Raw genomic sequence first — 24,211 nt, forward strand, 5'->3', positions numbered from 1 at the left:
TTTTTATTTTCACACACATTTATGGTGTTTGTATCAAAGAAACTCCAATTTAGGAGAAGATATACCATAGACCATTGGCAAATGGAGAGTCAGACCGCTACCGCCTAGTACAGCTCCTACATACTTTGAATCTGGTTCAGAGAACAATTTTACCGGGATTGTTGCAATGCGTAAATAAAACATATGATAATTCAACAGGCGTAATTTCCATAAAATGAATAAAAACCATTTCTTAAGTCAGTATTATAAATTTCAATTTCTTCACCTTATATTAGAAATTATTGTCAAATTACGCAATGATGAGGGCGGATCAACACGAAAACTCAAGGAAAAGTTATGTTCTCATAAAGAATTAAAACTGAGCCTGCGAATACGTGCGTTTGATGGAAGAAATGGTTGAATTTCGGTTTGAGGATGTTCATTTATAAACATGCTATTAGCTGCGCATAATTTTTGCCTTTAGTTTTATACCCCTATTAAAATATTAATTTTACTGTTTTTATCTATTTTTTATAATTTTGTAACTATTTTTTATCTTTGCAATTCGTGGTTTAATTATTATGAAAGTTTTTCATTCAAGATTTTCCAGACAATAGCGAATATCATGAGGCTCAGTGTGAATCACAACCATCCAGTCATGAACTCAGTCGATATAACTTTCCATTTGAACTTGAAAGTCCCCCGAAAATAATCAACGACGCATTTAAATGCACCAGGGAACATTTGGCCATATCGCAATATCGGAGTTTCGTAATATTAAAATAGTTTTTCATCGATTTATATTCCAACTTCAAATGATTTTCTTGTCACTAGTAGCTGTCTGCCTCAGGCTTATTTTGAACTTCATTGTAGGGCAGAAAATGTAATTTGGTCGTTAATAACTCCCTCTGTAGATTAACATCCATTATTCGTGCAACTCCTGCATTTGACGTGAATTTCACAAAGTCTGCCGTATGGATATCCGTTTCTTGTTTTATGTTGCATGTTACGGGATGGAACATCAAGGTAACAAGGTTGTCTCGGGCATTTCCCTAAATTACCTAAATGCAATCCATCACTCCTCTATTCCAACCTTCTGCGTTTTCAATTCACTCCTAGTGGATGATGAATTAGGGTGCAGGATTCCACATTGGAAGGGGCTATACGTGCAATACACTGACTCGTCGAACTGCGGCCAAGACGGGCAGAGACTTGATCGCGGTCAAAGTAATATAGAAGAAGCTCATAAAACTATTTGTAATATATGGTTTTTATATTCGGTAAGGTCCCATAAGCCCATGATCTCGATGGCGTCCGGTCCACCTGTACAAAAATTCATTTTCCCCCCCGCCCCCAGTTCTTTCCATCCACATCGCATGCCCCTTGAAGTTTTTTTCAAGTAAAGTTTTAATGACCTCGATGGTGGCTCCCCCTCCCACCGTCTATATTTACATTACTCCTTCAGCTGGGAGAAAGTGCTGTTAAGTGCCCTAGGGAAATTTCTTTTTTGTCCTCATGTTTCGGCACAACTTGATACTACCCTAGGCGTTCAATCCTGGGTACATGAAGTATCTTATGCTATCGTCTATCTATGTAGAATTTGTAAACTTTCACTCCATTAGTGTGAAGATGAGATAAGGTCGTACAGAAAAGTATTATTTTCAGTTGAAGCCCTTGCGATATGCTGTTGTTTAAGCTGTTCTTCTGAATATAACTTTATCCCCAAACCTGTCAGGATATTAAAACTCGCGTAACTTTTTAATCTCTATTTTCACTCTCATATTGTCGAACGTTCTCAATTTTATTTTCCTAAAGTGGCATTATGCTACCAATTCAATTATAAGGATAGACTTATCTAGTCAAGGCGTGGCTGTCTAAAGATAAATAATAAGCTTTAGTTTTAAATTCCAGTACATGCTGGAAAGGCATGCTTCTCCAGTATGACTCGCTTACACAAAATGACGCTTCTACCCATTCCATCCCATCGCATGATTATAACATTTATTGCGTCAGATTAAAACTTACGTGAAATGAATCCTATACAAGCCCTGAATCAATAAATGCCACGCGGTATGTTATGAATCACTTCAATCCACTTGGGATGATAAAAGGTGAAAAATTTGTAATATAGCTTGGAAAGAGGAGTTAAGAAAAGCAAATCATGAGAAAAATTGTCAAGTATCATTAATATTAATTTCACATCTGCTTTAATCATATTTTCAACATTTCCTGAAATAGGATCAGTTGATGACGTTTTGTCGGATCTTTCACCGGGTCAGGGGTTCCATGTTGGCGAACATAGAACCCCTGACCCGGTGGAAGACCCGAGCAAGTTTCATCAAGCTGATACGCCAGGAAAGCTCCAGATCATATTACATAGGATTATACATCGACGATTAACCTAACTCGCCGAAAATTCTGATCCGTACTTTATCATAGTTTGGCAGTTAAATATGCATTACGCAAATCCAGTAATAGACTCGTGCCTAATACGACGCACAGTAATGTTGTTTTATTATCGAATTAGTTCACAGTACCCGGTTTTAGGTACCTATCAACTAGGGATTACATAAAATCATAATTGAGTATATAAAAGTACGTAGTAATGTATGTGCGTATATGTATGTACATACATATTTTGGTGTGTGAATATATATGTTTACATTTGAGTGTACATGTTTACGCATACGCATGAATGCGCATATATACGAGTATTTTATGTAGTCGATCCAATATTTAGCAACAAAAATATCACGCTTTTTGCATCATTTGACTAGAAATAAACACTTTTGTTCTAGATTTTGTCTGTTCGTGTGCTGAGTATATATATATATATATATATATATATATATATATATATATATATATATATATATATATATATGGTGTGATACACCCCCTGCCACATACCTTCCATCTAAATAATATCTTTGCAGGCTATTATTTAATGTATTTTACTTCAATTGTTCAATGAAATAGTTTTAATAAGTGAATAGGTGCGATGTAATCGTCTAATGTAATACCACAAAACTCATTTAATTAGAAATCATTAACTGGTCTTCGGCTCGCAAAATGATGTTCCGTTGTTCAACCAAGCAATCAATGCTCTGTAGCATCTGTGTAAACATTCATCGATCCGACTAGAATTATTTCTGCCTTAACCTCTTATCACTCGGCGTTCTAATTACTCTCCTGAAGCCTTCCCGTGGTAGGATTAAAATTCACCATTAGGGCTCCCAGGTCCAAGTCCCAGGCACTAAGGCTCTGTGGTTCTGCACCATCATGCTTTCTTATAGCCGCTCAACTGTTAATAATTTTACGAATTTTCACCAAACGTTCAGTAAAACTGTGAATAATTATACCATTTGTTCAAATCTACTCTCTTTTATTTCTTTTTCTCTTCATTAAAATAATTAGAAGGATCGCTTCATGAATTATCCACCTATCCATAATCCATGTTTTTTATTCATGTTTCCTATTCATTTATGCGTTGGATTTTACAAATATAGGGAAGTATCGCCCTATTCCCGCAAAGCTATTGGCTTGTTTCTTTGTGCCCATTTTATAATAAAGCGCTTTAACTATAGAAAATATTTCATTTTTGTGCAACATGATTTGTAAAAACATTAAGTACATCATAATAAACCTATTGGTGCCTCATCAGTTGGGTTTTTTGGTAAGTTTTCAGTCAACAAATGTATGTACATATATATATATATATATATATATATATATATATATATATATATATATATATATATATATATATATAATTGATGATATGATTGGTATATATATATATAATTGATGATATGATATATATTTATAATACAATAACATTCACAGTTGGGAATAATACAAATATTGCAGTAGTGGCAATGAGGAGAAAAAAAACACATCTGATTTTCAAAATATAATCGCTATTGTACCAACATGAGTACAGATTCTTTTGATTACTATAAATTATAAAGCATGAAAAATCGAATTGAAAGAAGAATATTATGTAACAACACCAAGGATATGATTTCAATTTTTACCCAGATGTAATAGTAGTTCATATTTAGATTTACAAACAACACATCACAAATTAGTAAAATATTCGTAAAATTTTGTCTAAAAAGTATGTGTTAAAGCCATTTAATTTGGGATAATATAACGCAACTCCTGTTAACCGCTGGTCTTCACGTAGTATGCATTTCTCAAGTCTCACTTGATAAAATTGAGGATAGAATAAACTTGTCTTCGGTGTTTAAGACTATTACTGTGATTGTTTTCATTTAATGAATCGTTTCTGACGGGAGGTTACGGTTTTAGATCTGAGTGAATCCTCCAGTCACAAAACAGAAGATTTACGAGAGAGTATATTTTGTGAAAAGTGAAATCAGGAGTCGGAATTAATTTATCATCAACAACCTATGCGTAAACCTCCACTCGATAATGTGTTTTTGGTACATTTTAAGAGCCACAAAAGTGAGGCAAGGAACATATTGGATAGTTGGGTTACAATAATTATCTATCCAACTATCCAACGGACATCTCGCACCTGACCCTCTTTATTTATCTTACCACTCTCCAGTTCAATCATAGGCTTTTTGAACTACTCATTAGCAACCGTGAAAAGTATTCTTACGATTATTGTAAAACTGGATGCAGAAAACCTTCCCATTCCATCGATTTTGGCACCATACCGTAATCCGCGTAAAACGGTATTACCCACCAGACTCTTTCCCGTGTGACACTTTTTAAAACCAAGTAAATCTCCTACATATTTCATGATGAGCCTTTTTTGTTACGTGCACTTTCAGCAATGGCGCTTTCCCGGTGTAATTAAGACTAATCAATGGATACAATATCAAATTTAAGTGTTAAAATTTGATTTAATTTTTTTCCCCCTCGATTTTTCCCTCATCCAAAATGTTCACTTTTACCCGATTTGTGACGATTCTCCTTTATGATCATTATCCAACAGCAATTTTCGGGGTTGCATCATTTTTTTATGCGCTCATCCACCCATTTTTAGTCCCTTTCTCTCCTACCGCAAGTGATTTTGCCGCATTCCATCTCAATTCACACCTTCTGCCCCCTCATCGCATCGCTTGAATTCACTTCCGCGCTAATCCGCCCCCTGGAGGCGCGCGCCGTCGACCCAACCATGCCGTTCGATTATTTTGAATCCCCTAACCAACGCGCGTCTCCGATTATCGAACCCCTAAACCCTCTCTCCCCATCCACACTATTTTCCCTTGCCTTGTCTCCTCAATCTCGACCTAATCTCCAGGCGACACGCCCTCTCCGATGCTCCGACCCCCTTCCTTCCTACCTCCTCGCCCACTCATTCACGGTGGCCACCACACTCGCCACCGCCTTGCCCTCCCTTATACGTACGCTGCCTTTTGTTCAATAGGCGATGAAAAGGCAGCGGGGAAGCACAGAAAAAGAGAGGGCTCACTGCGCTGTGGGACATCATTTCCGCTCAAAGAAAGCGCAACGGTCTCCAAAGGGAGGTCCAACCGTTGCTCTCCCTCGATTCAGCTTCGCTCTTCCACTATTACGCCCTCGTCCTTTTTAAGATATTTTAGTGATAATAAAGCAAAAGAAAGCTCACCGGGATATTTTTATAAATTGTTATGGAAGAGATGAAAACGTCACCCTGTCGCGTAATGTCCATGTGAGCTACTAATACAAAATAATATTTGAGATTTAAACTACCGTAACAATACGTGTGCAATAGCGAAAAAGCGCATGCTGACATAGTGTGAAATATTATAAACCCACATTAATCATGATAAAGTATTTCGTTTCTCTATTCAAAATCATCAAATGGTATGTCGACTAATGGCTGGAGACCTTAAATTTTCGAACACACGTCATTCTGATCCTTTTTAGGGAAATAGGTAAATTAAGATTAAACATGCCACTAGTGGTCGCGTTTTCTCTCATTAAAGGGATCCGGATCAACGTTAATTAACCTTTCAGCAAGAACACTAAGAATGTATGCAATGGAATATTTTTATATTGACTTATCCTTATACAGATCTTTTAATGGTAATTTAACCTGATCCACGCAGGTATAAAGGCAGGCATATTGCAAGGCGGTAATGAAATCTTAATTCCACCTCGGAGGTGTTTCTAAAAACTGCGTCATTCAGGCTCCAGTCCCTCTCGCTCTTTGTACTCCTTTTTTTACAGATATTCCACCACGAGATTGCGCCAAAATAAAAAACATCGAAGATAGAGAAATCCATTAGAAAAGCTAGGTAATGGAATGAAGCAAGTAATGTTTTCAACTGCGTTTTGCCATTCCTCATTCCATGAGTTAACTTAACCTTGGAAAAATTGGCCATTTTTATGCACTTATGTGATATATATATATATATATATATATATATATATATATATATATATATATATATATATATATATATATACACATACATATACATATATATATATATATATATATATTATTACCATAAAAAACATAACAACATGAGAATATCATTTGGATGTTATTAACAATGGGGAATAGTTAAAAAAATCCCTTTATGAATGCGGTAAGAGCAAATATCAGTTTCGTGAGATGTATTCTGATTATTTAAATCAATTTTGCCTTCATGAGTGCGTAGTTAATTTCTTCACTTTGGTTGAAAACAATGAGGCCATATGGTAAAGAGATAAATTAAAGAGCCGTCGATACTAAAAATCCCTCTGATTAAGTCAAGCGGGTGACCCCGTTAAAAACGTATTTCTACCAGCGGTTCAGTGAAATGGAAGCGATTTCTTTTGAGTATCAGGCGAGTGACATTCATTTTTTTTAATAGTGTTACTTTTTAATGTAATTTTTTCGAAACTGGGTTAATGAATCCTATACATATAGTATCCATTGCGAAATGTTAATCCCGTGATACTTGCGAAAATTATATGTAATGAAAAATTATGCAGAGAAGTCACGATCAATTGATTACGTGTTAATGTAGAAGTTATTGCGAGCGGGCAACTGTTACCTCGAATCGCACTACTACCCGTGCAGTTCATTTCCTTTATCTTGATTTTATTTTTTTCAACAAAATTTGGCTGTGTTTCGATCTCAAGTTAAATTTGGTACGAATAATTATACACTTCGTTTTACGTAATAAGATGATCAAAAATCTCTCAAATTACTGACTCTTGGTCACTTTAAAAAGCATTTCTATCGCAAGAATGTGGTTCTGTGTATTTGAGGAGCAAATAAAATGTTAAAATCTTACCTGTGGGTTCTTACATTTTCATATTATATATAGTATTGCTACTTCTATGCATATTTAATGCATATTTGGTATGATAATTTTGCTTCAAGATAGAAATGACTTCTTTGCACTTTTATGTAGACTTAATTTCATTCTCTCTCTCTCGGCTCAAACTTTTAAGGTCAGGATATCTGCAATTTTTTCATTAATTCTTAATAACATACTGAAACATTTAGCAGATCATATGGAAAGTGACAGAGAATAGGAATTAATTTTTCCATATATCAGGCGTATGCAAGGATCGGGGAAAGCATTAACAAGTGGAGACCTGTCAGAAATGTTAAGAGGCTCCCGAGTTAGTCAAAATAATTAATCTGTGGGCTAACTGCAAACAAAAAATACTTGAAAATATTTTGAGAGAGAGAAATTGAATTTCAGTGCGTATTTCTATTACCTTTTTGCTATTTCAACAAATCAATAACATTTTATTTCATTGTATTCCATCAATTTGTTTTCACGTTTAATTTAAAACAAAAGTTTGAAATATCGATGACTACTTTCACTTCAATTTGGCGAGAAGGGATGATAATTGGCAAATGAAATGGAGGAAAATATTTTAAACTTTATGTCATGTACAGTTAGGAAAGGGGAGAGAGGCATGAACAGATACAATTGCGTAAAAAATATTAAACGGCGTTAAGTTTGGTTGCATTATTTAAAATTAACGAGGGAAACGAATAGGATTACCTCGATTTTAACGTCATCATTTGCGTTAGAATATGTAAATTGAACGTCTACCGTAACATATGTCTCTCCATTACCTACCCTCTTAAAAAACCAATTTTACGTATATATCTTACCTCCTTTGTGGCGATTCATCCATTATTTTCCGTTTTCATCTCCGCAAGCCAACCATATTAACCGGTAGGTAAACCCCACTGAATCTCAATGTACATCCATTTACGTAGGTCGTGATTCTCAGCTCCTCGACCCACCGATAGCCCACACGGGAAATTTCCGTAAATCTTTATCCCCGCTTCACAGGATGGGGGTAAAAACATAGCTCCCCGGACGAATTAGAACGACGGATTATAAAGAGAGAAAAAAAAAGTTCGAAATTTCACGATGTAAATCAAGTTTGCGCCACGCCCATGCTTCGTTATCCCTATTTATATACCTTTGAGAAAAAAAAATATTTTGACCAGTGTGCGCCGAAAATTTTTCGGTGCTCTGCCATGTTAAGCGTGACGGGGTGCGCCGCCTCCCTTGATGATCGCCTCGACGGTTTTTCGTGGGCTGCGCGTTGAAAGGGCTCGCAGCCCCCGAGCGTGGTGGGAGGGAACGCGGGCGGGGGCGTGGGGCAGCTACGTGCGTACGCGTGATGGCCAAATATCGATTTCGGGAGAAGAAAAGTGGAGGAGAGGGTGGGTTCGTGGGGCGGGGAGGGGGAGTGGCGAGGGCTGGAGGGGACGGCGGAATGAAGAGGGTAGGCGGAGGCAGCGAATCATCTGCTGACCACAGCCCGATCGGATAAGTAAGTGTAAAAGGAGACGAATGGTGAAGAAAATTGGCTGAAACCAGTAGGTGAATTACAAAAGAATACTCCATTGACACTTTTTAGACGGAAACAGTCCTCTTGCATTGACCTCGACAGTGATTTTTACATCAGCCATGAGTTAAAAGGAACTTCCTTGAGAGGAAATTTGAAGAGCATTTACAAAACCATTTGCAATAGAACTTTTCTCATAACAACATAGAGATACGTGCATAGAATATGGTACTAGGGTCTAAATATTTAGAAACATTTTCTATTAAATTACAAGGTGCACAGTGGTGTAAGTAATTTTGCCATTAAGGTATACACATATTTATATAGGAGGAGGTTATTGACGACTTTTTATCGCGCCAGTCATTTTCCGGCACAAATAAGATTAAATGGCGTTAATTATTATTTGAATTTCAATGCTTTTGGTATAAATTTTTTTTGCAAAGAGATCAAGTGTAGTTATTTTCGGGAATACTTTACAGGAATAGAATGTTAGTGCGCAAAATTAATTAATTTCTTGCTCCACTCAAGTGATTAAAAGGATTTACTTAATCTTTTAATCGTCATTCTTCAGTCATTTTATGCTTAGGTAAAAATTGAAGTAAATATTTTGATTTATTCGCACATTTTACTTTGTCATTATAGATCGTTACAATGGAAAATAAACAGTTGGATTTGTGTAGAGAACGATATCCTGATACTGAATGTTTTGCTTGGAGAAATTGGGAAACACGAGATTTCCAAAGAGATTTTTACATGAAGTGATTAGAACTGTGAATACAGTCTAAATTTTAACGCTTAACTTCTAAACTAAGGGATTTCAACCTCCAACTTTGTCTTCTAACTTTGGAGAAAAGACTGTTAAGACGCAATATCAAAGGAGATTTTTTATGCTCAAAACGTGGAGCTCCGTTATACTTACCATTTGATGAGTAAAAACTCTAAGTGCTTGAGTACTGGACCACTTTCTGAGAATCTAAATGTTTAAAGTTAGCTCAACGCAATTTCAACAATTGAGCTGCTGTATGGTGAACCATGGTGGTCTTTTCCAACATTCAAGAAATTTAATTAAAGTATTCTGGAAAAGATAAGATGAATTACGTTACATATTTTCATAGAGAGGTAGTCGCATTTTTTTCATTTTGCTTGTTGCTGGTAAATTATGTTATGATGCATAACGCATAGGAATTTGGATTTAAATATTATCTCAGTTTTTTACACTAAATGCTCCAGCATCAACGACGCATGTATTTTAATAGTTTTTTGGTGCAATTATACTTATTAAAAGATTGATTAAATTTATTTATTAAAAAATTGATTACATTTGTGCTCCATTAGCAATCACTTAAAAAAAAAGCCTGAGCATCAAAGCTAAGTTCATCGCGTATTATATGAAGAAAAAATTTAAAGGAGCTCGTTAAATTTGCGAAAAGGAAAATTAACTCATGAATTTGAATACATCCCCTTCCTTACAGAAACTTAAGTAAAAAAATAAATAAGAATGCTTTAATTAAAAAATAATCGTCATCATATTTTTTTGTAAAAATGTGACTTCCGTTTCTATTCAATACTCCTGTGGGCCAAGATCGATGGAAGTTAGTTTAATGGGCGTTCCAGTTCCATGTCTGGTCACTCTTTGTTTTCTGTGTCATCCTCCACTCAATGTGTCGGAGGTTTTAGTTTCCCTCTTAAACGTCACGTTATTTGTGCACATGAGCGCTGTTTAAGTGCATGACAAGAAATATATATCAATTTATGTGGATACAGCAGCCACACCTCAATTTTATCCGACGTGTCACCCAAGAGGAACGAATGTGAATACCTCTTTTCTCATGAAAAACTCTAGAGAGGGATTTTCACTCGTAAAGCGACGCTTGCTATCGAGTATGTGTCACCTTAACAAAAAGACATGAGAGAAATGCCTTCTTCAGTAGACTGAATTTTTCCTCCATAAAGTCCTGGTGTATTTACCCCTGGGATCATACGTGACGCAATGTTTCCGTTATTTCAACGGCACCAACATCTCTTGCCCATTGTAAAGGGAATTGTGGCATTGCTCTCGTAACTGTCACCTAAGGGAGTTTAACTTTTACACGAAGCCTCCAGTATACTTACTAAATTTGACGAGCTTAAATGGCACCTCAATTTCTGGATAAATAAGACTTTATTCTTATTATTAGCACTGACCGATCCAAATTTAGTAAAAGTGTGTTTTGTTTACAATGATGAATAATGGAAAGATCCTTTTTTCCATATACGAAATGGACAACCTCAAACTAGAAGGAAATACTGTCCTGCGATCAAGTTGATCTAAGAGAGAAATATCTAATATATTGTTAAGTAAAATTTAAAACTTTTTAATTTTAATACCGCCCCTCTTATTCTTTTCACTAGAATATCCAGGGAATTAATATATTCGCCTGCAAATAATTGTGCACAAGGATATTGTGCTAGGTGATAATGATGGCTAACTGCTGAATGCTATTTAATATTTCATTATGATACAAGGCCATTCATTAAAACATTGAGTAATAGTACAAATCTACAAACTTCCAGCTTTTAGAAGGACATACAATGACGAGTGTTTGTACGAGTATATCAAATGGATCCAAATTCACGTGCAGTACGTTAATACTTGATGAATAATTGCAAAGTGGTGACAAAATGTAATTGAGCAGGAAATTTTATTAACATCATGTATTTCCTATCATAGTGATATCAATTTATAATCGAAAATTAATAGATATATATTTATTTCATTTGCTATAAAGCTTGAATAGTTGAGACAATGTTTTGTGGCACATTACTTTTATGTAATATTCATAATCCGAAGGGATTTATTTTCTGCAATATTTAGTTTTCAACAGAATGTCATAGAAAGAAGTATTTTAATCAGGTATTTCCTGTATGTTTTTGATTGACCTGAGCCATTGCCATTTGGTTTCTAATGACTGATAAGGCATGGGGCCATGTACATAATAATTCTAGAAACATTCCAAAAAAGATCGGTAACCACTTCCTTAAAGTTTACAGAGAATAAAAAAATTTAATTATTTATTTCATTAGCGAAATCAGTTAAAGAACACCTGCGTTTTAACTTCAATCAATTAAATATCTTTCCTTTTCGGATTTTTTTCTGTTCCTATCATTATCGTGAAGGACTTGTATTTTTTAAAGAAATGAGGAAGATGCGGAAAAATAAGTCAGTGGGAACGGACAATATATCAATTGACATTCTAAAACTGGGTGATACTGCAATAGCTTTGCACCTTAGTCATCTATTCAAAGAAACTTCAAACAATAATGCAATGCTTAATGATTGGAAAAAGCAAACATTACACCAATGTTCAAGAAAGGGGATGAAAAATAGCCAAGAATTATAGACCGGTAAGCATAACATCAGTTATTTGAAAAATAATTGAAAAAAGAATTCCTGACAACGTTAGGGAATGGTGTGCATTGATAGATAGCTATTCAAACACAAACATGGGTTTGAAACGGGATACTTGCGTGAAACGCGACTTTTGGGATTAATCCAATATATTGACGACGCAATATACGAAGGAAAGGATGTTGATGCGGTAATCGTTGATTTTTCGGCAGCTTCCGTCTGAGTGCCTCACGATAGATTATTGTGAAAGTTGTAATGGTTACCATTGGATTTGAGGGTAAAGCAATGGATAAAATATTTTCTTAGAGGCAGAATTCAAAAGGTAAAAATATGGGATGCATTTTCAAAAGAGGCAAACGTTATAGCAGGTGTTCCACAAGGCAGTGTTCTAGTGCCTCTACTGTTCCTAATTTACGTAAACTATCTTTAAAATAATTTACATTCCCGAGTAAGACTCTTTGCAGATGATTGCATTATATGCAGACGGATAGAGCATGTAAACGACCTCGTAATACTTCAAAATGGAATCGATCGCCTTAGTGACTGGGTTACAAATGATAATACGGGCATTAATGTGAGTAAAAGTATATAAATTTTTCAAATAAAAAGAATGCACAAAATGATATATACCAGTTCACCCTCTTTGGAGACAGAATCCCATGTTGCAGTTATTGCAAATATTTAGGCGTTTAATAGAGATCCTGGGAGGGGAGACCAAATAGATAATATGACAGGGAAGGCATTTAAAGTACTTCATTGGGCAATGAAAAATTTAAAAGGAAGTAGCATAGCCATAAAAGAAAAGCATACATATCCACATGAGGAGGGAGATATTAAAAAGATAGAAAAGGTTCAAAGAAAGGCAGCAAGATTTGTACTGTGAAGGTAAAAAGAAGAGATAGTGTTACGGAAATGTTGGATACACTGAAATGGAAGAGTTTGAAAAATAGAAGAAAAAGGAGTATGTTAGGCTTGATGTATGGAATTGTTAAAAATGATGAAGCGTGGGAAGATTTATGGAAAAATATAGAAAAACCAAACTTTAAGGGAAAAAACGACCACAGTTTTAAAATAAAAAAAGAACGAAAAAAAGTTACAAATACTCTTTTTAAAACAGAACTATTGTTGAGTTGAGCCAGCTGCCTGGAGGTTTGTTTGAGCCCTTTCCATTTAATTTTAGTAGTTTTAAGAATAAGTGTCAAGCAGCCACTGGGTGATAAACGTCATCGATCAGTGATTGTTCTACTATTTTACTTTTTAGAATATTATTTTTACGTGATGTGGGCGACGTGAGAAGTTGCATTGTAAGAGTGAATGATGTGTTAACGGTGTGTGATTTTAAACGGTATATGAAAGAGCAGAGTGCGTGGTTATGGGTGGAGTGCGGCGATGAACGGAGCGTTGTAGGTATGGTGTGAATCAAGCCCATGTGTGATGGTAAAGGTGCGGCTGGTAATCTTTTAGTGTCGTTGTAGACAAGAGTATTTCGTCTCATATATGTTTCTCTTGTGTATGTATTTGTAGGACTTTACCACTCAGAACACTGGCTTCGGCTCATAGCTTCATTAACAAAGGCTTGCTGAATCATTCCAAATATCTCCGTAGCACTTTTGCCAAGTTTGAAAAAAACTTTCACGCACACACGCTGTTCCTCTAGTTCCTTCATTGTTGCCGTTGCAAGCGGCGACGAACCGGTTAAGACACGTACCACTGCTGCTGCGTAATGACTCGACGTAAACAAACGCAACACCTCTCGTTTTAGTCGGCATATGTGTCGCTAGATGACTCACTGTGTCTCGTTTCGATCCGTCGAGTGGTTTGCGCAGGATAAAATCGGTCCAATCTTTATTTGATCACACATTGTATGTACATTGTAAGAATGACCATTGCCACCAGGAAACTTGCCTCGTTGTAACGAGATTTATATAATAATAATTCTAATAAAATGAGCCGTACCCATTCCATATTTTACATTTTTTATATAAATGATATCATAACGTTTAATAACCTTTAAATTAGTTCAACATACTGTAAATGTCTAAACTTGAGGAGGCAGACTAAATTTATCTAACATTATTACCCTCTTTATATTAGCAACCCTTTCTTGAAAATCTTGTCCCCAATATAGTGCGAAATTCAGGCACAAGTAAAAATGGAGAAAAATTGCCGGTTTTTTTAACTGTGTTCATTTTATAAAAGTAAAAATGTATGTATTGGCTTATGAAAACTTGGAAAGCTAATGGCGTGTTCTTTCTTTTCTTATCAGGTTATAGGAATACTAGATCGCGCAGTAGACATGTAGAACACAGGATCATTTTACTCACGCACAATCAACGCACAAGACATCGAAAAAAAAGACCTCAAGATAAATATTTATCGTCTATCGGCCTACTTCAAAGCACCAAGAGATGGCCATGGATGGAGACCGACGCCATTAATTTCCAAGGTAAGCCACCTTCAAAATCTAAGTTAATTATAAGTGCACAATATGGGTTATCTCCGTAAGTAGTAAGACTAAAAATAGGATTACGGAACGTGAAGATCCATTTTCAGTTTTTTTAAATTTTTCATACCTCCGTAACAGCTCGTCAAACATAACCCCGTGTATTTCCCATGTAAATTTCATTAAATTTTGGTTATTTATTTAAGATATTCTTCCTATAAAAAGGTATGTTTTGGACGGTTTATAAAGATTTTTATTCACGTATCATGAGGAAATGTATTCTTTGCCTCAAAAAATTTCTTATCTCATTTCTTACTACCTCCAACTTGTCTCCACGCTGATTAAAAAGGCTACTCTTTTCTTTCCCTTACCCAGCTTACCCCTTATCGCCGCCTTCAAGCGCCCCACTACTGCTCAACATTCCCTCCATCCACTTTCTCTGCCTTTTTCAAATAAACCCCAAGAACTTCCACTTTTTGCTCACCAAATTCAAAAGTTAAACGTTTGTCTTTCTCTCTGCCCTAATTATTTTCCCCGACCAATTTACGCTTATCCTCTGGCCTTGAAAGAATGAGGTTACAAATTCAAAATGGTGGTAATAATGACTTAATAATTTACGATATTACACGAGAGCCTGAAACTAACAATTATGTACACCATCAGTTTGTTATTTGTATGATAAAATTGTTTTGACAATAGGATGATATCATTCCTAATTCCTAGTTCAGTTTATGGAGTATGAAGAATAGTCAATATAGTAAAACATCCTACCATTTTTGGTTTGATTGGAAGGGTTGAAGACCGATCAAAATGGCTGGCAATCAAGGAAATGTCCATTAGAGTCGGTGAAACGTGGATTGGATGATGACGAGGCAGGAAAACGAAACTGGAACAAAGGTGGAAATGGTTGGCTTCCGTTTATTTCTAAACGAAACGGCAATTTTCTAAATCCCCGTCTGTATTTTTCCTCCGTACAGTCCTTTTTTAGATCTACTCGTTATCTAAGGGAAAGGATTCTATTACATTCGTGGATATACATCGAGCCTCGATCAAGAACCCAAGTAATCATTTGCATTCATTTACTGCTCCTCAAATTTTATCTTCAAATAAAAAATATTTATTGAACTAAGTAATCAGATGAACCATTTTAAGAGGCGGAAAAACTGTTGGAAGATTAAAATGTGTTTCCTCTTCGTATGTAAGTATTAATCCACATTTATATACATACATATGTGTATCCATAATAATATATAGATAGTAATACCTACAAGGCATACATATTTAATGATGTCTTACATTTTAGAGGAAACATAGGGAACGTAAAGCGAAAAAATATGTAAAATCTAACCTTTGTTGAATAATATCATTTGAGTATGAGTTTTAAGTGGTCATTACATTAAGTCAAACTCTTGGCTGGCGTCCCATATTATGTTTTTATTTTGAGTGTTGGATATCATCCCGCTTAAAGGAGTATCTAATAACGAAGACGCGTAACTTCGAAATGCGTCGCCATTTAAATTTGAATCTTCCCCGGATTAGTAGTTTTATTGAAAACTGAGAGCAGGGATTTAGTTCGAATGCTTCGGAATTTCCACACAAGTTTGTATTGTTTTTTTTGTAATCTCTTCTCAGAGAATTACGATTGGAAAGAGTCCTCTCTGATTGACTGTGGCTGATTCAAACATTGTAACTTTTCATTATATTTATAATTCCCAGGAGTTTGGCTGACGTGGATGCGTGCTCTTAGAAATGAGTTTCACATGAGAGATGTCGTTTTACATAAAAGATTTTGGAAGCTCGAGATGTTGTCTGATGAATAAGAAGTGAGCGATTTGAGCGGAGGAAATAAGGGTAGGACCTTCTCCCTAAAAACCCCTTTCTCCCCCCCCCTCCCGCCCTCGAGCCCCCGCGTGCTTCCGCTTCGCATTTGAGGCAGCGCCCAAGGGCTCCCGATGAAAGGCATTTGAAGCAAGAGAAACCTTTTGTCTGAGGTTTCTCATCTTCTTGTCCACCCCCTCGACTCCCACCCTGCTGCCAAAACATTTCCCTCTCCTCAAGATTCATTCAAAACCACTCTCTCAGTCATCCCCGTTCTCCTTTAAATATATCCTGAGATGAACACAACAAGATTTTCTTGAACATTCTCAGTTTTTCTAGGGCGTGGTTTCCGGATTGAAGAAAAAGAATTGAGGAAATGTCTATGCGCATACTGGAACAAGCTATGTACTAAAACTCGGAGCAGAGATCTAGATGTGAGTTTCATTTGGGATTCCGTTGGACCTCCTGGTCTCATTACCGTAAAAGGAACCAAGTTTCAGCAAGCTAAGGTCCTGAAAAAATATTTTCAGACATTACAGTGTAAATTAGTTACGCCAAAATTTTATTTCTGGATTGAATAGTCAAAGAGTTGTTTTCTAAGAGCCAAATAAAGGTCACGATATCAAAATAGTTTTACCAGCTTACAAAGTTCACAATATTTCTATGTGTGAATATATATATGAATATATATATATATATATATATATATATATATATATATATTCATATATATATATTCATATATATGAATATATATAAAGTAAATATCAAGCGAGAGACGTGATTGATAAATGAAAAATGTTCAATGTATTTTATCATGCAATATGGCAATTCTAAACTCAAAACTTGGAATACTGTCACAAATGTCTTTTACAAATTACTTTTTGAAGGAAAAATTTAACTGTCGCATTTTATGAGCAAATATTCGTTCTCATTATACGTATGCCTCGATATCATCACCAGCCAATTAGAGGATATCGACGAAAAGTTGCTTCAAATTAAAATTTTTATTTTCAACTTCTCCTATATTTAACCCGATATTTATTGGCATTCTCCGAAATACCCTAAGTTCTAATTTCTATTAAAAACTTTATTCATTTATAATGGACTCGCGTCTTGTTTAGAATGCGTAAACACGAAGTCATTTTAAAAATTAATTATACTTATATAATATTAAGCTCATTATTGTGAACTCGAAGTATTTAAATAGTTCGTTACATAAATTCAGAATGTTCGCGTTATATTATTTATTCAAATTTTAACGGAGGTTAATGAAGAAATTTGAATGAAGATTAAATATTCGAGCAGAATATTTCCCGTCTGATTAAATAACTATCGAGAAAGCTATTAAAATAGAAAGAATAGGCAATATAATACTCACTCGTCACCATATATTCTTAATTCGAGCATCCATTCAGATTTTAAATATATATATATATATATATATATATATATATATATATATATATATATATATATATATATGTAGCAAAGAATTACTCAACGTAATGAATATAATGGTAGTATCAAAACCGTAACACGAGATTCCGGCATCAACAGCGTGTATTCAGTTTTATTTATCTCCTCTGTAATCTGCTCAAGAATTCCAGCTTGTCCTTTAAAGATGATTCATTGCTCCCAAAGGTCAGAATTATAATACCCTCTTTTCCATATCATCGATTCATTAGCTGAATCTCTATTCAATTTTGTGTCCTTTCCTGTTGTCTTCCAGAATCAAAGTAATGAAACACATTTGCGAAAAATCAACTTCGAACCTCTGGAAGGGCTAATCTAAAAAAAAAACAATTCTGGCTTAAGGATTTCTTCGTTTTGGAATCCCCCCCTTTTTTAAGTGAATTCTGGTAAAAAAAAAATAAAAGAGCATTGCGCTCACATTTATGGTCGCTCCTGCCAAAATTAATGAGGAAAACGATTATTCCATCGAAATTCGATATTCGAAACTCGGTATCTCCTCTTGCCCATGCTGCATCGGTGGTTGCAGATTGCCATTTTTTAAGGGGATCAAAAGAGGAGAGGGTGGGGGCAAGTAGGATGGTATGTTGTCCTCCTCCTAGGTTGCAGCACTCTCGTACCACGCTAAGTCCTTTTGCATCGTCATCAGTGCCGCCAAGATGTGTTGGCTTCCACTTCGGAAGGCGACACCCTCCCCAGATTGATGACTTTGAAAGTTTTTAAAGTCAAGTAGACTCATTAATCACGCCTCTTTTAATGAGTTCCGGATTGTTTAAGACGCCCTTCCCTCATCGACTTGGTTTCTCGTCCGCTCAGAGTAAGATGAATGATAAATGTAATTTATATAAACCTCGTATGCGATTACGTATAAATGGAGGTTATTAGGTCATTCCTTGCAATGTAATTTAACTCTTTTTTTTGGTTCCCTTGAAGCTGTTGTTCGTTTGCGTGGTGGTATTTAATTAGCATCTTTCCCACGGTGGAATTCCCGCACGTACTCATTTTATTTGACATAGCCCGGTGAAAAGCCTGAAATAATTAATTGATGATTTGAATGGGAATGTTATTAAAGGCTATGTTACTGAGATAGAAATGTTTTGCATCCCATTCTAATGCACAATGGCGTTAGTTATCATTAGCCGGAACGTATAGTTAATGCATTCTTATTTCTAGGCTTCAGTGAGTTGATAATTAAAAAATAAATAAATTGTTTAAAAATATGGGTGAACAATAATAATAATGCCATTGAAATGTGAAAAATAATTCAGTTGACATTTTAATTAAACATTCCTTACCTATACTTTGCTTCGTTTTGCAAAATTTTCTTTCTGGTTAGATAATTACAGTCTGGAGAATTCTACTAATTAATTCCTTTTCAGCTGGCGATTCTACTTTCCTTATATCGCATTTATTTGTGTGTTTTGTACCAATTATCTAGGATATTGTTTTTTACTGCACTGTATTTCACCGTTTTATCAAGGTAATGAATTATTTCGGTAAGGTGAGTCATACACATGAATTACGATACAACCTTAGGATAGACAGAATGTATTCGCCCTTGAAGTGTAAAAAGTACCAATAGAACAAGATCTCTCGTCTTTCCCTCCATCTCCTTTACATTTATTACGCGCCCATTAAAAGACACGTTGTCAATAGACCCGCTCTTCCTTTTATTTCCCTAAAATTATCTATTGCTTCTTTCACTTATTGTCATTAACGGTAGGGTAGATGAATTGATCCTAGCACTGCATGCTGCATTATTATTCCCTAGCTAAACTAACAACATATCCTTTTAAGCTCCATAATATATATTAAAATAATTCTATCTTTACATTACATGCATTCCATCTCATTTAATTCCATCCCAAATGCATTTCAAATCCCACCTCGCACTCTGTGTTTACTCCCTTATAGAATAGTCTGTAATATTCCATTGCCTTTCAATATCATATATTCACTGCCTTCTTCGAATCTCTTCCAGGAGTCGTGTCTCTTCCCATACCATTCATAGGACTTTGGTATTATTTCGGTCCATTTTATTTTTTTCGTGTTTCTCCACACCAACATGTCAAAACTCTTTGCCTAATTTACTATTATTTTCTTGCCTGAACGACTATATTTCCAAACCATGCAGAACTGCACTATTTTAGAGCCAGCCCCAATGGCGGCGGAGTTACGTTCTCGTCTGCCAACCCAGAGATCGCGGGTTTGATTCCCTCCTAGGTGGATTTTCCTCTACCTAAGCCTTGGGTGTATATAATTGTCTTCAATATCGTGTCTAAGGGTAAGGTGGAAGAAGGGACTATTAGTCTCAATGGTCGCCCAATTAAGTCGTTAAATAAAATAAATGTTTAATGTTCATAAGTCTTTTTTCCATGCATCTTCGTTTTGAGATGCCTGTAATCAACTCTCGGCTCTTTGTAATCACTTCAGTATCTTCTATTTAAATATAAAATTGAATTTCTTATTTACATTTTTGTTTAATTTAATAAATGATTTTTTGGTGAACTCATTGAATTTAACTTCTTAGTAAGTTGGGTTTCATTCACATGCAAATAGATATAAGGAAAACGGATAGGAACACACATAAAGGACGAACACAATAGAGGTGGGGAAGGCGGAATAGAACGGATTACAAGAGTAAAATTATTTCCTTGACCGGGACTCGAAAACCGGATCTTTCCACTTGCCGGGCGGATGCCCTTCACCACCCGCCAAAAAATTCCGAAAGAATCGGGGCGCTAGGCGACATATTAGACCCACGGATCTCAGGGTAAATTACGTTTCCTCGATAGCTCAAGTGGTTAAGAGCATCCGCCCGGCAAGTGGAAAGTTCCGGTGTTTGAGTACCGGTCAAGGAAATAATTTTACTCTTGTGATCCGTTCGATTCCGCCTTCCCCGATATATATATATATATATATATATATATATATATATATATATATATATATAACACTTTTTGAAAGCCTCACGGACGTGAATAATAATGTATAACACTTAGCACTAGTGGACACAGACAAAAACACGGAAACACACAAAAAAGAGACTCACTATTTTTCGAATTTTCGGTGGTCGTGACCACCTTTATCAAGGAAGAGAGGGACAGAACTGAAGGGAATACGAAGGCTGGAGCGATGGATGGAAGGGGAAGGTGGGGAGAGAATTCCGAAGGGACGGGTTTGGAGGGGCAGCGTTAGAAGGGTGGGGGAAATGTAGAAGGTGATGGGGGCGGAAGGGGGATGAAAATATAATTGGAGCAGGGTAATTAATGCCTAATATTGATTCCTGGCCAATTCCAGGACTCCAAGAGCCAGATGAAGGATTGCTCTAATGTTTTCAGTTTCAGTGGAGGATCAGAGGGTGGGAGGAATGCTATGATGGATACACTATAGAATTTATCAAAGGGAGTGTTGTGTTCGGAGGCGTGTTTGGGGATAGGGAGCATATCAATTAGGGAAGAGTTTTTGCATGAGGCTCGGTGGTTGTTGATTCTGATATTGAGGGGTGTGGTGCACTGCCCAATATAATAGGCAAGGCAAATTTGGCACTTCAGAAGGTACACTACATTGCTAGATGTGCAAATAGGGCATGTTTTGCATCTGGGTTTATTGCATGGCGTGGGAGTGGTTTTGGGACGGGTTGGGGATTTAAGGAGTGGATTGGTTGGTTTGAGGAGATCGGATAGGTTGGCGGGGCGTTTGAAAGTAACAGAGAGAAATTTGGGAAAAAGGTTGGCGGTGGCATTATGATTTTTTAGGATAGGGTAGAGGTCTTTTAGGATTGATCGTATAGATTCTAAGCCCGGGAAGTATGTCGTGCAAATTGAAAGAGGGTGGGGTTCCGCGGCGGAGGTAGGTTTATTTTACTCATATATATATATATATATATATATATATATATATAAATGAGTAAAATAAAAATTGTACTTGTTTCACGGAAACTATATATAACATGTGTACACTAATCACTATATGGTGATTGTTATTGAGATTGATGAATATTAGATTGATTTAGTGTAAAATAAGCGTACATTATTTTACCATAGGGATGAGGTAAATAGAGCTACCTTTAAGCGTTTTATTTATACCTCTGTATTGCATAATAACTGTGGTTATTTGTCTGATAAAATAATACACTGCACATTTCATTCTGTCACTAATTCGGTGGGCATCGAAATATTCACAGCAGGGGATGGGGACATGGGACCAGAAAAGAACTGGACACTACTTAATTTCTTCTTTCGTCAACTCTGAAAGTGCTTTCCGTTGTTATTCAAGACCTTAATATTGCTTGTTACCTCCAACTTGCCTTTGATTATTTCAGCTTCTGAGGAATTATTCACGGGTGGATTCCAAGAAATCTTAAAAAATTAAATACCTCTTTCAAGAGCCTGCATATGAGATGACTCAAAATGGAAATTTCATGGTAGCCCTTCCCCGGATTCTTACCCCTTACATTAAGGGCCCTGGGACCGTATAGCGACGAGATGGAAGTCGGATGAATGCTTAATGCTTCTCCTACATCGCGTTGGAGGTAGCGTCGAATCGATAGCTACTCTAGCTAGGCCTATGCAAAGAGATTGGTTCACCGAGGCCACTTAAATTCTAAGCGTCCAATGAATATATCGTCTTTGATCGAGAATGGCGTGTGAAGGAGAATGGAAGAGGATATAGCTGGTATGAAACATATAAATATTCAATTGAGATTAGGTCACTTTATGATTTCTTCGATTAATAGCATAATAGCATTATATAAGTAATTAATAACTATATTTTATGGGGCATGATTATACTTATATTCGGTTGCAAGACAATTTGATGAATTTGTGTCTTTGTACCTTTGTAAAATAACTTTGAAAGAATAACTTCAAAATTTAGTAGTATCGTGAGTATCATCTTCATAGTTCATCAAATCGTGGAATGGTTGTAGAAGCCTCCAAAACTATCTCGTTACCTGCCAATATATTCATTGCTTTACAGTCTCTTACAGCTGATACACTTCCCTTAATTGCCTATCGTTATAACTTCTTGGCTTTTCGCTGTAACTCCTATTCTCTTCAATCTCTTCTTCATTTAAGATCGCCGGCAAACTCAGGCACTCCTTCTTGAAAGCGTTCTCCACATGGTTCTTACTTCAGTCAACAATTCTCTGAAGTAAAACCTCATTCTTCCCTCTACTTGTTTTGTTTTGACCACTTTTTGGAGACAAAATATCAATACGTATACTGTTATGACCTGAAACTGGATAGTAATTGATAAAACTGGTTGGAAATATATTTCCCTTGAATCCAAATCAGTAGCGTTGAATATATTGAATCCGAACTTACATAAAACTGCGGGAGATGCCGCGACAGTAACTTTTTGACGGAGTCATCCACTAATATATTTTAAATGGCAACAATTGCAAAGTGTAAAAATCGTTCGCCTTGACCGTGATCCTGATCAAGGCGTATGAGTTTTACCCTCTGAAATTGTCGCGTCGTAATCTACAGGACTTGCGTGGCCGGTTATGGCGTGCCGGAAAAATCAATTAATAAAAGAATTTTCTCGGGAAACGTAACGCTTATTGAATAAAGTCAAAGAAACTCGTTGCTATTTCCATATAAATTAATGCAAATATCTATTTGGAAAGGATCCCTAGCATAAAACCACCTTTATTTCAACAGCAACCATCACATTAAATTACCTCAAAAGTACAGATGAAAATTGACCATTTCTGTTGAATTATCTGCGGTATTCTGCCCTCTATGGGGTTACTGGAGAGCAAAACAACTGGAGAATTCTACAAATTAAAGACTTTAAGCCATACACATGTTTTTGTTTGACATATTATTTATTTCTGGCTCCTCCTTAAGAACAAAAAAACCATGACATTATAATTCTACTCAGGTAAAGAAGATTTTTAAGTAATCATATTATCCAAATATTTTAGAAGAAACCAATGAGAAAACAAAAGATGCGTGCATAGGTATTGCCTCAAAGGAAACGTCTTTCCAGATTGAATGCTGTATTTATAAAGAGGTAATTCAGTGAAAACTATTAAGAAGGTCGATACGGCAGAATGACTATTTTTTAGATGCTGCCCGTAAAACTTTTAACTTTAGCAGTAGATACAGACGGAGATGCTTGATGTTAACTGGAGGGAAAAGATAGAATACGAAAAATATATTCTAAACAACGAACCTAGTATATTTGTAAAAAATAGCTGTTCATTGTTATTACGGATTGCAATATGAAATTTGTTTCAGAAATTACACCAACAAAAATTATTAAAAACTCTCAGCATATATTTTTCAAGGGCATATATTTTTTTGTGACTCTGTATGTTTCCTATA

At 35.9% G+C, this 24,211-nt stretch overlaps 1 long non-coding RNA gene across 1 annotated transcript in view; it reads left to right on the forward strand.

Annotated features, from left to right (window-relative positions):
- LOC139696767 (uncharacterized) overlaps window positions 1–24,211 on the forward strand; it is a 246,527-nt gene that overhangs the window by 58,134 nt on the left and 164,182 nt on the right. Inside the window, exon 2 of the long non-coding RNA XR_011702655.1 lies at window positions 14,409–14,588. This is a non-coding gene — a long non-coding RNA (uncharacterized lncRNA). The remainder of the gene's footprint in view (window positions 1–14,408; window positions 14,589–24,211) is intronic.

The sequence above is a fragment of the Hetaerina americana genome, unplaced genomic scaffold, assembly GCF_022747635.1.
Source record: "Hetaerina americana unplaced genomic scaffold, ioHetAmer1.1.p SCAF_7, whole genome shotgun sequence".
Lineage (NCBI taxonomy): Eukaryota > Metazoa > Arthropoda > Insecta > Odonata > Calopterygidae > Hetaerina > Hetaerina americana.